Source organism: Engystomops pustulosus, chromosome 7 (genome assembly GCF_040894005.1).
Source record: "Engystomops pustulosus chromosome 7, aEngPut4.maternal, whole genome shotgun sequence".
Classification (NCBI taxonomy): domain Eukaryota; kingdom Metazoa; phylum Chordata; class Amphibia; order Anura; family Leptodactylidae; genus Engystomops; species Engystomops pustulosus.
Genome location: NC_092417.1, coordinates 150,325,740 through 150,340,490, shown reverse-complemented (window position 1 = coordinate 150,340,490; position 14,751 = coordinate 150,325,740). Strand labels below are relative to the sequence as shown.

Genomic DNA, 14,751 nt, shown 5'->3' with positions numbered 1-14,751 from the left:
TTCCAGTTTTGGCCAAATCATACATTCAAGACACGTCTGATTTTTTAAAGAAATTGGTGGAGATCACGGTCCCACCTAATGTTATTCTAGCATCCTTTGACGTGACAAGTCTTTATACCAGTATCAATCATGAAAGAGGTCTTCACTGCATCCAAAAGACACTTGACACCACGGACATGTCGGCTGACTGCCAATCCTTTATTCTAGGTTTACTGGAGATTGTGTTGACATGCAACTATTTTCTTTTTGGTGATCATTATTATTTACAACTACGGGGTACGGCGATGGGGGCCAACATGGCCCCCACATATGCCAATATTTTTATGTCATTTCTAGAGGAATCGTTGATATATACGTCACCACTCTTCGTACACGTACTTAGGTGGTGGCGTTATATCGACGACGTCTTCGTCATTTGGACCGGCGACATTGACCAATTTTTGACATTTTTTGACTTCCTTAATCAAATGGATCCTGACATTAAATTCACGGAAACCCATTCGCCTTCCTCAATTCAATTCTTGGACACTACAGTATATGTTGAGGGGGACAGACTTAAAACAGACTTATTTATCAAACCTACGGATCGCAATAACCTGTTGAGATATGATAGTGCTCACCCGACACAAATCACACAATCCCTTCCGTACAGCCAAATGTTAAGGGTACGTAGAATAGTGGATGACCCTATAAGGGCTGAAAAGAGATTAAACGAAATGTCTGATAAATTTATGTCTAGAGGCTATCCCCGTGAGTTGGTGTCACAACATAAGGAAAGGGCCAAAAAACTCATTAAGAATGATCTTCTTCAGTCCAGTACGCAGCGGAGCAAACCGGACCGCATCCCCTGTGTGACAACATATGGTGTCCACAGTCGGTTTGTCTCCCAGGTGATACGCAAGCATTGGTCTGTATTGTCCCAGTACCACCGTGACATTAGGGAATTACAATCCCCACCTCTATTCTCATATAATAGATCCAGGAATCTTAGGGACCATCTGGTGAGAAGTGACATTGGTCCCACTACAATGAAGCCAAACCTCCCGACTACACTCAAACCTGGCTGTTTCCCATGTATGAATTGTGAGAACTGCCAGTACATGGTTAAAGGTGACAGATATGTGCACCCAATCACCAAAAAAGAATACATGATCTCACACCATGTTACCTGTAGGTCAGATTACGTGATCTATATCCTGACTTGTCCCTGCCCAAAAATTTACGTGGGGGAAACTACAACGGAATGCAGGTTTAGACTTAATAACCACCGTTCTACCATCAATACAGCCAAAATCGATTTACCTGTCCCAAGACATTTTAGTGAATGTGGTCACAATGTCCGCCAGCTAAAATTTTCGATTATCGATCACGTCCCGCCGATGAGGAGGAGGGGCGATAGACAAAAAGTCTTGAAGCGACGTGAAACCATGTGGATACACAGACTTAACTCCCTCCATCCTTATGGTCTGAATATAGAATTTAATCTAAACACTTTATTGTGAATTTACTCCAGACAGCTGCCAGTCATACGATACTTCTTACTTTTGAGTTAGGACGAACCTAATCGTTACTACATAGAATTATTTATTGCTGTTTACTTCACATTTTATTTACACAATGCTTTTGTCTTCTACAGATTATATTTTTCACGACACGAGCCACCCACCACCGGACAGCAATTTCTCCACTCCCAGCACCAGCATTTTTTCTTCCTTTTCTTTTTACTTTTTTTATATACTTGAGGACACCAGACCGGTTGTTGCACATCCCTTTTGAGGGTACCCAGAAGGTCCGTGGTAACCCTATTGGTACCGAGGATTCCGTTCGCTAGGTGTCACACTGGAGGTGACCGTTCCCGATGGACATTGGGAACTTGTTTCACCTAACAGCTTACTGACGCCTGAACGGTTACGTCCTGGAGACGCTAGTCACTCTGGTCCTGAGGGCTCTACCACTAGTGGACATCCTTACCTGTTCCCCTCATTGGGCGCACACCGGCCAAGGTCTCTGCCACTCCTTCCCTCTTCCAAGATGGCCGCCGGCACATCGGCACGATACTCACGCGAGAGGTGAGACTCCATCGGGGGACGCGCAACTGTACGTGATCGTTGGACCCTGACAGGCGCGTCCGGAGCGATTCCTCATCCGAAGGCATAAGTACGGCCTCTTCTTGGTTGAATACATTTGAGTGGACAAAGCAGATCTCAAGGTGTCCTCCTGTATTTTTCTTTAAGTCGTCTCTACAGGCTAAGCTTGGGTGGCTCCCTAGCAACGCCTGGACATGCGCAGATGACTTATGAAGTCCATGGGAGTTGGAACGCTGCGGTGCTGCGTGTCTCCTTTCTGATGGCACAAACTATGCACGTTATTGCCATAGCACCACAGACATAATATGTATTTATGTAACATGTTTTTTATTCTCCACAAATTTGTATGTATACTACACTGTTAATGAGATAGTCGTCATCACTGACGTCACATCCTGCGGGGGATTTAAACCCGCCTTGTAACACTGTGATCACTGCTTGAAAATAGCTACATTGAGTTAGCTGAAACGTCGCCTTCTTTTCACTTGGTGAATAAACACCCTTGAATTTTGACACGGAGTGCTGCTACCTTTTTTCGATTGGAGTTTGGAATACAGCGGTCCTGGATCAGACCTGCCGTAGCCTGCACCCACTGGGTTGAACCCTTTTTATCCACAGTGCCGCCCACCTGTACATAACGCTTTAGAAGTACCGTTGTGGTTTTGAAAAACAGTTTTTTTCTTTTTTCTGTGTATCTTCTTTGGAGGAGGGGTTTGGGTGTGGATGTGTCTTATTCACATTCATTGACATTCAGAGTTTGTTCATTGGGCTTATTTGTAATTTAGTGGAGTTTACGAACTAAAACTGAGGAGCAGACATTATCATCCAAGTAAGTTCTTTAATTTTCTTTTGCTCTTTAATCATCGTAATATTGGAGATTTGCTTCGGGGGACCATTTACTATATTAGATTTTAAACTACCTGTTGACATAGAAAAGCATTTTTACTAGAACCATTTGACATTAATTTACCCTTTCTAGAGGATAATGAAAAAAAAAAATTTTGCTATAGTTTTGTGCATATTTTGCACTTTTTTCAATAAATTACACGTTGTCTTAGTTAATTATTGTTAAAACCAGTAATGTCATGTTAATATAGATTTTAATTTCTAATAGTTTTGCACAATAAAGGCTCTTTTCTTATAAAATATAGCTTTTGAATTTCTCCTTTTAAGTCCCATAACTTTTAAATTTCTCTTACATTTTATTTTGCAATGGAAAGACACACAATTTGTATAGCTGTGTGAGTAGTACAGCGCCAAAAATGGCAAATTATAAGGGGCCGATTTATTTGTTACAATTTTCTCATTGTCTTTTTAGCTTCATAAACGAATAAGAATTCAATAATGTTATGTCTGGTAACGCATTTGAGAAAATTCTTATTCTTTTATGAAGACGAGTTTTCATAAATGAACTTTGGACAATGCTTTTCGGATTTATTCTTTTCCCTTTCTTTTACTGATCTCAAGGGCCAGTCTGTATCTTCTTTTGTTCTAATTCTGGAAGAATTTGTGATATATTGATTAAATACAGGCGGTCCCCTACTTAAGGACACCCGACTTACAGACAACCCATAGTTACAGACAGACCCCTCTGCCCACTGTGACCTCTGGTGAAGCTCTCTGGATGCTTTAAAATAGTCCCAGACTGCAATAATCAGCTTAAAATTGTCTGCAATGAAGCTTTATTGATAATTCTTGGTCCTATTACAGCAAAAAAATTTGAAACTCCAATTGTCACTGGGGCAAAAAAAAAAATTGCCGGGAACTACAATGATAAAATATACAGTTTCGACTTACATACAAATTCAACTTAAGAACAAACCTACAGTCCCTATCTTGTATGTAACCCGGGGACTGCCTGTACTACGTTTATGGGTGAGGTGTGTACAAACACAACAGTGTAGTGTTTATACAGGTCACTAATAAAAACTTTATATAAACTTTCGAGAATTTGACTGGTTTCAGTGTTTTCAGTTGCTCCGGTTATATATTGCTATTTAACTTTGTGATGATGATTTATAGTGCATTGTGTGTCTTCGATTTTAGCAAGGTTGTGCCCTTAAGCAGAAAATGTTATTATTTTTCATTGATTCTTGTATATATCCTTTCTTTCCTTCCTATATTTTGTATAGGTCACCTTGCACTCAACACTAGGGGTTTTTTATGTTATAAGCTTATATGCTTAAATGTTTCACGTTGCACAGTTTTTTAACACACTTTTCACTAAAATTTTGACATTTTACTATAGTAGCGTCTGGGAATTTAAGAAATAATTGCAACTTTGCAACAGTAGCACAAGTGCTGTATTTGTATCTTCTATCACATTGTATTCTTCAGCACATTTGCATGCGCATACTATTTTATACCATGTACATAAAATCTGCATAAAAGACTCCATGGCCATACTTACTTGTGGCAACGTACCTTTAGTTTAGTATACTGTGCGCACACACTTAAAACAACGCATTTGCAACTCTTTATTGCTCATGCCAGAGTGATGGGAAATTCACCATGGCGGAATGCGTAGGCCTCTCTTCTCTTCACATGGTGACGCTATTGGTCGCTTCTTTTTAAGATATAGGCAATATTGCCCTTTGACTTTTTTTGGATTACTTAAAGGGGTATTCTCGTCTCGGCATTCACATTCAGTTTCATTAATCTTCCATATGTAAACATTTCTTCAATTGGATGTTATTAAAAAAAATGTTTCTGTGTGAAGATAATTTCCCATAAACATAGCCATGTTGTCCCTTAGAAACGAGATGGATTCCTCGGTTACAACCAGGTCACATTTAGGCAGCAGTGGCCAGACATGTACTATTGAGCCCTGCCTGACCTCCGGGCTTCAGCGATCATCATTACAGGACGGCTGTGGGACATGTAGTAATTCTCAGATATTTCATATACAAAAACTTTTTGTTTATTTGTGCAATCCCTTCAGCAGAGGTGGCCGTATCCGAGGAAGCTATCTCGTTTCTAAGGGACCATATGACTACATTTATGGAAAATTATCTTCACACAGTAACATTTTTTTTAATAACATCTAATTGAAGAAATGGCAGATTAATCAAACTAAATGTGAATGCCCAGACGAGAATACCCCTTTAAGTTTCCTCTTATATTCAAACCAATTTTTTATTTGTTCTACACTTTACTGTGTACTGTTGTCCGCTCATTGTTATCATTGATCCCCTTTTATCTAAGGAGAACTCATGCATGCATGTTTATATGCCTATTCATTCCTGAGGAGGAAATTACTGTGTATCGTCACAGTGACAGGAATTTTGTAGGTGGCAGCCCTACAGGTGCCCTTCAACTTGCTTATCAGTAGCTTTTTAGCTATTTTTAAATGTTTTTATCTATTTGAGCAGAGTCCTAAACACACAACCAAACCACACTTATTTATTGCAAAGTGCCAGCACGGCAACAGGAAGAAATGTGGGGCCTAGAGGAGCTCTAAAGATAATCCACCCCTTTCCAGATGTTCTAAATCTTCCTGCAGTCCCAAATAAAGTCCAAGTAAAGTAAGCAGCTCCTAGTGCTTGATCAAACGCCGCAGTGTTAGAGTGATAGCGTTACCGGAAACCTCCGGTAACGGCATCTAACACTGCGGCAGGGTACAGTGTAATTTTCGGACAGCTAGCAAAGCTGTCCGACGTATTCATGAGGGGCGGGGTTAGGGCGTGGCTAGGGGCGGTGACTGCCGCCTAGCGCGCGGCAGTCACTGCCGGCCTACGGAGCGAGCGGGGCGGTCCGGGGAAGAGGCAGCGCCTCAGACCGCCCCCTCATGAATACATCGGACAGCTTTGCTAGCTGTCCGATGATTACACTGTACCCCGCCGCAGTGTTTGACAGCGTTACCGGAGGTTTCCTGTAACGCTATCACTCTAACACTGCCTCGTTTGATCAATTTAGGTTACAGGTCCTCTTTAAATTCCACACTACACATGAATAAAAGGCAAAGACCAATAGGACTTTAACCAATCTGCCAAAGACACAGGAGCTGAACTCAGATAGGTGAAACATATAGAAGGCAAAGGTAAGTATAATAAAAAAGGGGTGTCTTGATCCTGTAATACCCTTGCATTTATAAAGGCCTGCAATTTGCTGTCAGACTCATCACCATAATGACTGTAACCTTTAGGTAAGGAGCACAGATAGTTGGTAACGGGCTTGGCGCAAGGCTCTGTCTTGTAACACAAAGATTTCTGGGCACAAGTGCATGAACCCCCCAGCTCCATTTAAGGAGAACTCTGGATGAGACCATATGGCAAGCAAACAAAATAGACAAAATCCTCAGGCAGAAATAAACCAGGTAAAGACACAGAATAGACCACTATGGAGGAACATCGGCATATAACTGGTACAATGGGTACATAGCTTGAACCAACGTTGCATATACATTCAGTTAAAACATTTTTGCAGCGAAGTTCACAGGGATCTCTTGTTAGTAGTAGTGTAAGTATCGCCGCGTCCCAAAATGTCCGATCTATCAAAAAATAAAAATGTTTTTTCCTGCCGTAACGAAAAATTGCACCCAAAGGCCTTACAGCTGTTAAAATGGTAGAATTGAAAACGTCATCAAAAGTCACAAAAATGACATGACCCACAGCTCTGTATACCGAAGTATGAAAAAGTTACTATCGACAGAAAATGTCAAAATGAACAATTCTTTTTTCTTTTTTTTTTATACAGGGCGTTTTAATTATTGTAAATGTATAAATATGTTTTTCTGTACTTTCCCTGCATATGGGATTTTTTCCTGCATCCCAGTACATGGCATGGAATATTAAATACCATCACTATGAAGTGTAAGCCCTCACAAAGCTCTTTACATGGAGAAACAAAAAAAGTTATGGTTTTTTGGAGGGGGGAGTGAAAAATCAAAACACAAAAACAAAAAAGGGCCGTTAAGGTGTTAAGTATTCAGGCCAGATGTCATGAATTTAGATGTCATAAAGATTATAACATTGGCAGTAGTGTATTTTACATAGCAAAGTATGAGTATATAAATTCCACTCTAAAAGGCCTAGAGGTGTATTTAACATCTTAAGAACACGGCCTTAAATGGTCTTCAGGACAGAGCACTTATTTTGTTTTTTCCTGCTCAAATTCAAAAAGACATAACTTTTTAATTTTTTATCTGATATGGACATATGAGGGCTTGTTTTTTGCCATAAGTTTTGTATTTTTAAAATCCATTAATTATTATTTAATTTTTTTAACACCACACATAGGGTAATGGGTGATTTTTGTGCTTTTTATAGTTTTAATTTTGATTTATTTTGTAAAAAAACTTTAACTTTTTTTCCCTGTTCCACTAGGGGACTTACACTGGGGTTAACTTGATCACTTGTACAATACACTTCTGAAGCATTTTAACATTCACCTCAGGCAGTAAATATGCAAGAATTTGCCCTACCCAAAAATGAAAACACAAAAACAAAAAGGGCCATTAAGGGGTTAAGTATTCAGGCCAGATGTCATGAATTTAGATGTCATAAAGATTATAACATTGGCAGTAGTGTATTTTATATAGCAAAGTATGAGTACCGTATTTACCAGACTATAAGGCGCACATAAAAGCCTAGGATTTCCTTCGGAATCCAAAGTGCGCCTTATAGTCCGGTGCACCCTATAGGAGGGCAGCGGACCCTACTTACATAGGTCCCCGCTACCGGAGACAGCAGATCACCAGTGGGAACTGCAGACCACGCGGCACAAACAACTTCTGCCGCGTCGGTCTGCAGTTCCCGCTGGAGATCTGCTGTCTCCCGTAGCGGGGACCTATGTAAGTAGGGTCCGCTGCCATTCTCCAACTCCCCCTCCCCTTCCCCGCTCCCCTTCCCCGCTCACCTCTCCGCGTCTCCGCTCCGCCACCCCCCTGGACCTTCGCCACGCCCCCGGACCCTGCGCCTTATAGTCCGATGCGCCTTATATATGGAATTATATTCCGGTGCGCCTAATGGCCCGGAAAATACGGTATATAAATTCCACTCTAAAAGGTCTAGAGGTGTATTTAACATCTTAAGGACACGGCCTTAAATGGTCTTCAGGACAGAGCACTTATTTTGTTTTTTCCTGCTCAAATTCAAAAAGACATAACTTTTTAATTTTTTATCTGATATGGGCATATGAGGGCTTGTTTTTTGCCGTAAGTTTTGTATTTTTAAAATCCATTAATTATTATTTTATTTTTTTAACACTACACACATAGGGTAATGGGTGATTTTTGTGCTTTTTATAGTTTTAATTTTGATTTATTTTGTAAAAAAAACTTTAACTTTTTTTCCCTGTTCCACTAGGGGACTTACACTGGGGTTAACTTGATAACTTGTACAATACACTTCTGTACTGCAATGTATTATAACGGTCAGTGATTTACTGATAATTTGCCTATTAGACCCAGTCTTGGACTGGCCCTAAAAGGCCACCGTAGATTGCAGTTATGGAGGTCCTCCGGTAGCCAAGGAGAGACCTCGCAGGGCCCAGAGGGAATGTAATTGCTGGTGTCCTGCTACGGATCGCACTGGCAAACTGAAAGTTCCAGCCCGATCCCAGGGACAAAATAGATCATCCAAATGCGGCAACGGGCTGATAATTTGGACAATCTATTTTAACCATAGTTGTTAAGCAGTGAAAGAAAAAAAAGGGAAGGTGATTATAATGCAGGATCTGGAGAAGCACAGGTGACTTACACACAGATAGTGAAGGCCCTGGGGCTGTATATTAGTGGGTATATAGATAGTAAGTGTTGATCCCAGAAATAATAGTGCTTCTTAAGAGATCTCATATAATAGCATTGCTTTAAACTTATACATAGTAATATCACAACAATTGAATGCAGAACCTCATCCTATACACCTCAGCTGCTTCAGAAGATCACCTCATACAAAAGATTACCTCAGCTGCTCTAAAACATCGCAAAGCAACAGAGCATCAAAATACAAACCCAACTAGGGCCGTATTTAGTGTTGGTGCTGCCCTAGGCACAGGGCCGGTTCTAGACAAAGTGGGGCCCTGGGCAAAACTAAAAGTGGGGCCCCAAAATAAAACTATTTTATGACCAGTCACAGTCAGCAAGAGGCTCCCTTTAGTATGGTAAAACAAACTGTAATATGGGAGAATTTTATAGGAGATAGATAGATGATAGGGAGATTTATGGGCAGCATGGTGGCTCCGTGATTAGCACTACAGCCTTGCAGCGCTGGTCAACATCTGCAAAGACTTTGTATGTTTTCTCTGTGTCTGCATGGGTTTCCTCTGGGTCCTCCGGTTTCTTCCCACACTCCAAAAAATTACTGGTAGGTTGATTAGACTGTGAGGCCCATTGGGTAGAGGGACCAATATTTTCTGAAAGCAGACACTTGCCCCATTTTCAAAATTGCATCAAAGAGTTTATAGACATAGGCGCCTTCATGCAATTTTGATTCAAATGTAAACATTTTATAAAAAAATACTTAAAATTTGACTTTGATGGCAAAAAATTTGATCCAAACAGAAAATGTTTCATCTCCTAAATGTAATGCATGGACATGTGTAGAGTTTACAAATGTGCCCTATTGATATGTTCACATAAATAAATCCACATAATATCACTAAAACTGTAATAACTAGATATCTGCTTTTCAGATAGACATTTTTAGACAGTCTAAAATGTAAAACCTGCAAAATATAGCAATAAAACTGAAAAAAGGTAAAGGCACCATAAAACCTATATAATTTTGAAAGCAGACAACCAGTCGATGCATTTGGCAATTAACATTCAAAATTTCCTCTAAAATATGTACAAATCCAGAATACTTATATAAAGAAAATATACTTTCCTAAAACAGTAAGATGTGAGGAGAGCATACATACCCCACACCAATATATTCACCAAAATATGCAGCAAATGGAACTGCAGAAAATTCACACAGATGTATCATTGTCTGTTCCTTACACAATGGTAACCCAAACTCTCTAATGAGATAATAAAAGTCACTATTAGATGTGCGCCATTGTATTAGCTGCACAATAACAGAACCCTCCGCGCTTCATAAGAATGAGAGTGAGACCGTCCTAACATAGGTGTAAATAATGGAGGATGGTGTGAAATAAAAACTTTATTCCAGAACATGTGTGTGTTTTTGGTGTTACATATAACTTTATGGACATGTTCTGGGTTGAAGTGTTAATATGTAGCGACATTAGGCGAAGAGGATCGAATGTTCATTGTATCAGTCAATTTTCCCAACAAAAAAAAAACTCTCACAAAATAAAAGGGAATAAGAGAGAAAGGGCCACATTTATCACTTTTGTGCGCCTAAATTCTGGCGCACTGTTTTCCAGAATTATCACAAGCTACAACCATCTGTGATAAGTTAATTTCCTGCCTCTTATTAATCACTTTACTTTAACACAGTTTAGGCGCAATTTTGGCGCAGTTAAGGCGCAATGTTAGATTCAGGCACTTACATGTGATCCGGCTAAAAGCTCCTCTCTGCTTCTCCCACAGCCCAGCATGAAGATAACACTCACAGCAGAGCTCAGGTGTGTGGCACCCAGTGACCTCCTCAGCAGGGGATTCTCCTGGAGGGGATCCCCCAGTGCTGATCTTCTGCTGCACCCCTGTAATTCTGCACAGTATGCCCCTCAGACACACTGGTGATACCGTGCAGAATTACATGGGGGACACTTGTCTGTAGTATCTGCAACATTCTGCAACGTTCTCAGCTCTCTTGCTTTTAGCTCAGGATTCTGCAGAATGTTTTGTAAATAGAAGATGATGAACTGTAAATAGAGTCTGCAGCTCCTGTCTGTAATGTATCTAATGTCTGTATTATATGTACTAGTGTCTGCAGTGTCTGGCTGAGCTTTGCTGCTAGAAATGAGCTGTTCTGCAAAGGGGCTCAGTGCTTTCTTCTCAGTTAACGCCACCTTCCGGCTGGAGTGTGTTTGTGCCCGTTTTTGCGCCTAAATGAAAAGTCGCAAGTGATGAATATCATAAGGCGCAGCAAAACATCTGGATTGCTAGGATAAATGAGGGAAAGCTGGTTATTTTTGCTGCGCAGCTAGTTTGGCGTTTAATCGCAAAAATGGCGCAAAAACGGTGCGCCTGAATGAAAAGGCCCAAAAACAACAGAAAAAAACGATTGATATATGTGGCCCAAAGTGTGTTCTTAAATAGTTTTGCATAGAGAAGGGTTAATAACATGAATATTAGTTGATATTATCCATTCTCAAAATGTAGTAACATATAAAGGGCCACATTTATCACTTTTGTGCGCCTAAGTGTAGTAGCTGCGCCTAAATTCTGGCGCACTGTTTTGCCAGAATTATCACAAGCTACGACGATCTGTGATAAGTTAATTTCCTGCCTCTTATTAATCACTTTACTTTAAAACAGTTTAGGCGCAATTTTGGCGCAGTTTTGGCGCAATGTTAGATTCGGGCACTTACATGTGATCCTGCTACAAGCTCCTCTCTGCTTCTCCCACAGCCTAGAATGAAGATAACACTCACAGCAGCACCCAGGTGTGTGACACCCTGCACCCAGTGACCTCCTCAGTAGGGGCTTCTCCTGGAGGGGATCCCCCAGTGCTGGTCTCCTGCTGCACCCCTGTAATTCTGCACAGTATCCCCCTCAGAAACACTGGTGTCTGAGGGGGATTCTGTGCAGAATTACATGGGGGACACTTGTATGTCGTATCTGCAACATTCTGCAAACTTGCTGTGTGCTCAGGAGTTTGCAGAATGTTTTGTAAATAGAAGGTGATGAACTGTAAATAGAGTCTGCAGCTCCTGTCTGTAATGTATCTAATGTCTGTATTATATGTACTAGTGTCTGCAGTGTCTGGCTGAGCTTTGCTGCTAGAAATGAGCTGTTCTGCAAAGGGGCTCAGTGCTTTCTTCTCAGTTAACGCCACCTTCGGACTGGAGTGTTTTTGCGCCCGTATTCGCGCCTAAATGAAAACGTTGCAAGTGATGAATATCATTAGGCGCAGCAAAACATCTGGATTTGTAAGATAGATGAGGGAGAGCTGGTTATTTTAGCTGTGCGGCTAATTTGACGTTTAATCGCAAAAATGACGCAAAAACGGTGCGCCTGAATGAAAAGGCGCAAAAACAACAGAAAAAACGAGTGATACATGTGGCCCAAAGTGAATATTTCCATTATCTGTGAGGAGCAGCAGCTCCTGTATGCAGCAAATTCTCCCTGCAGCCTGATGGCTAAGAATCTGGATTAGGGGGGAGGTTAATTTCAGGGCGCTGTATCTCTGGCTCTGTGACACATAGAACCTTACTTCTTTTTTTCCTATGAAAGAAGAGAGTTTCCTCTTTTATATGAATTCTTTGTGTTTCTAAGTTTTAGGAAAACGGAGATAATAACTGTTAAACTGCCGTTGGGAGTGATTTTTATATATAAAAATGGCACATGATATTCTCACTTTAAACCTGAATATCTCTGGATCCATGGCACCTAGAAACAAAATTCAAGATTCATTTGAAAGAAGAGATTCTCCCCTTTCGGGGGGGGGGGGGGGGCTGGGTAATTGCCACCTTTGCCTACCCATAGCGCCGGCCCTGCCTAGGCACTCTCAGCGCTTATGCCCCCTATTGGAGCCGTGAAGTTAACGCCTCTGCCCATAACCCCCAGCACGTTGCTAGAAGAAATCAGCACCGGACCCAGGAGGAGTTTCTCTAATGATTCACTGTTAGCATTAGAATCAAAACTGCTTACGGCTGCATTCATAAATACAGATTATGACATCACGCCGCCTATGTCTCTCAGTGGAGCCGCGGCTGACAGAAGAGCCGTGAGAAGACGGGAGCCACGTGCCGTGGGAGCACCCTGCCTCTAGGTGAGCATAAGTTTTATTATTTTTCATGTACACTTATAACTTAAAGGTGGCTCTCTATATATTTCTAAGGGGTTCAATACTAATATAGGGAATTATAGGGATAGGGGGCTGTATATACTTATATGGGGCCAGATTCTGTTATACTGGGGGGGGGGCTGTATGTATTTATTTGGGACCAGATTCTTATTTTCCTGAAAGGGGGGGGCTGTATATATTTATATGGGGCCAATTATTTTTATCCTGGAGGGGCTATATATACTTATATGGGGCTGGATACGGTTTATAATGGGGGGCCTATATACATTTATATGGGGCCAGATATGGTTTATACTCACAGGGGGGAGGGTATGTATATAGGGTACAACTGATTATTTTGCACCAAATGTTGGGGGGGGGGTCTGTATTCATAAATAAGGGGTGTTGTATATTGATTGGTGCTGTGCATGCTATAATTCCAGTAGAATATATATATATATATATATATAGAGAGAGAGAGAGAGAGAGAGAGAGAGTAAGGTCAGTTGTGTTGTGAGGGGGATATATTATTTAGGAGCACAGTGTTGTTAAACAGGAGACTTTATACTGTAAGTTACTGTGGTATTTTTAGGGACGCTGGGTGGAGATGTGCGGCGCAGAGCTAAAGACATCTATCTGCCCATGAATTCAGCATTTATACGTCAATACTGATACTAATGGAAGAGATTATCATCTATAAGGTACTAGATGCTATTAATGACTCTTAGAACCTGTGGTCAGTCACACAGTGTTAGCGAGCCGGTCTGTGTGGATGTTAATTGTTAGTGAAGTTTTCAGCATTTACTGAACACGGAGCGGGCAATGGAAAAGGCCCGGGGGGGGGGGGAGGGGGGGTTGGGGTTTGTAGGTGGGGGGTGAAGCATTTTAACATTCGCCTCAGGCAGCAAATATGCAAGAATTTGCCCTACCCATCTAGCAAATACGGCGCTCAGCAATCTCCGTCAACTCCATAGAGATACAATACAATACAATACAGCTTTATTGATCCCCTGGGGGGAAATGATTTTGTATACAGTGTTCCGGCGATTGTTACACAGTTAGAGACAGGTTTAACAAAACAAATACATAAATACTTATAGAGGCGCATTCTTACATGTTGATTCTTCCGTGGTTGCATAAAAACAATTCTAGGTCATTACAATACAGGCGGTCCCCTACTTAAGGACACCTGACTTACAGACAACCCATAGTTACAGACAGACCCCTCTGACCCCTGGTGAAGCTCTCTGGATGTTTTACTATAGTCCCAGACTGCAATGATCAGCTGTAAGGTGTCTGTAATGAAGCTTTATTGATAATCCTTGATCCCATTACAGCAAAAAAATTTTAAACTCCAATTGTCACTGGGGCCAATTTTTTTTTCTCTGGATCTACAATTATAAAATATACAGTTTCGACTTACATACAAATTCAACTTAAGAACAAACCTCCGGACCCTATCTTGTACGTAACCCGGGGACTGCCTGTACAGCACAATACAGGTTACATGATCACATTACATTACATATGGGGGAGCAATTATGGTACAAAAATAATACATAGACACAGACTAGACAGACATGTGTAGGGGATACTACAAAATACTACGAAATAGAGCCCCTGCTGCTGATGATCCGCTTGGTGGGGAGTGATAAAGCGAGAGGCCAAGTTAATGCCGCGGGACGGGTAGGGGGGTTCATCTTGACAGTGCATCTTTTCTAAGTGCCACCAGAAGTACACAAAATTTGGAGTGAGAATGTAATGGAGGAAAGAGGTTATTTTATTTTCCATTTGAAAATTAAGCA

At 41.1% G+C, this 14,751-nt stretch overlaps 1 protein-coding gene across 1 annotated transcript in view; it reads left to right on the top strand.

The window, feature by feature from the left end:
• Window positions 1–14,751, top strand: part of LOC140071023 (3-galactosyl-N-acetylglucosaminide 4-alpha-L-fucosyltransferase FUT3-like) — a 393,606-nt gene that overhangs the window by 341,735 nt on the left and 37,120 nt on the right. The window contains exon 2 of the mRNA XM_072118239.1: window positions 2,873–2,916. The gene's annotated coding sequence lies outside the window, so the exon portion shown is untranslated. The remainder of the gene's footprint in view (window positions 1–2,872; window positions 2,917–14,751) is intronic.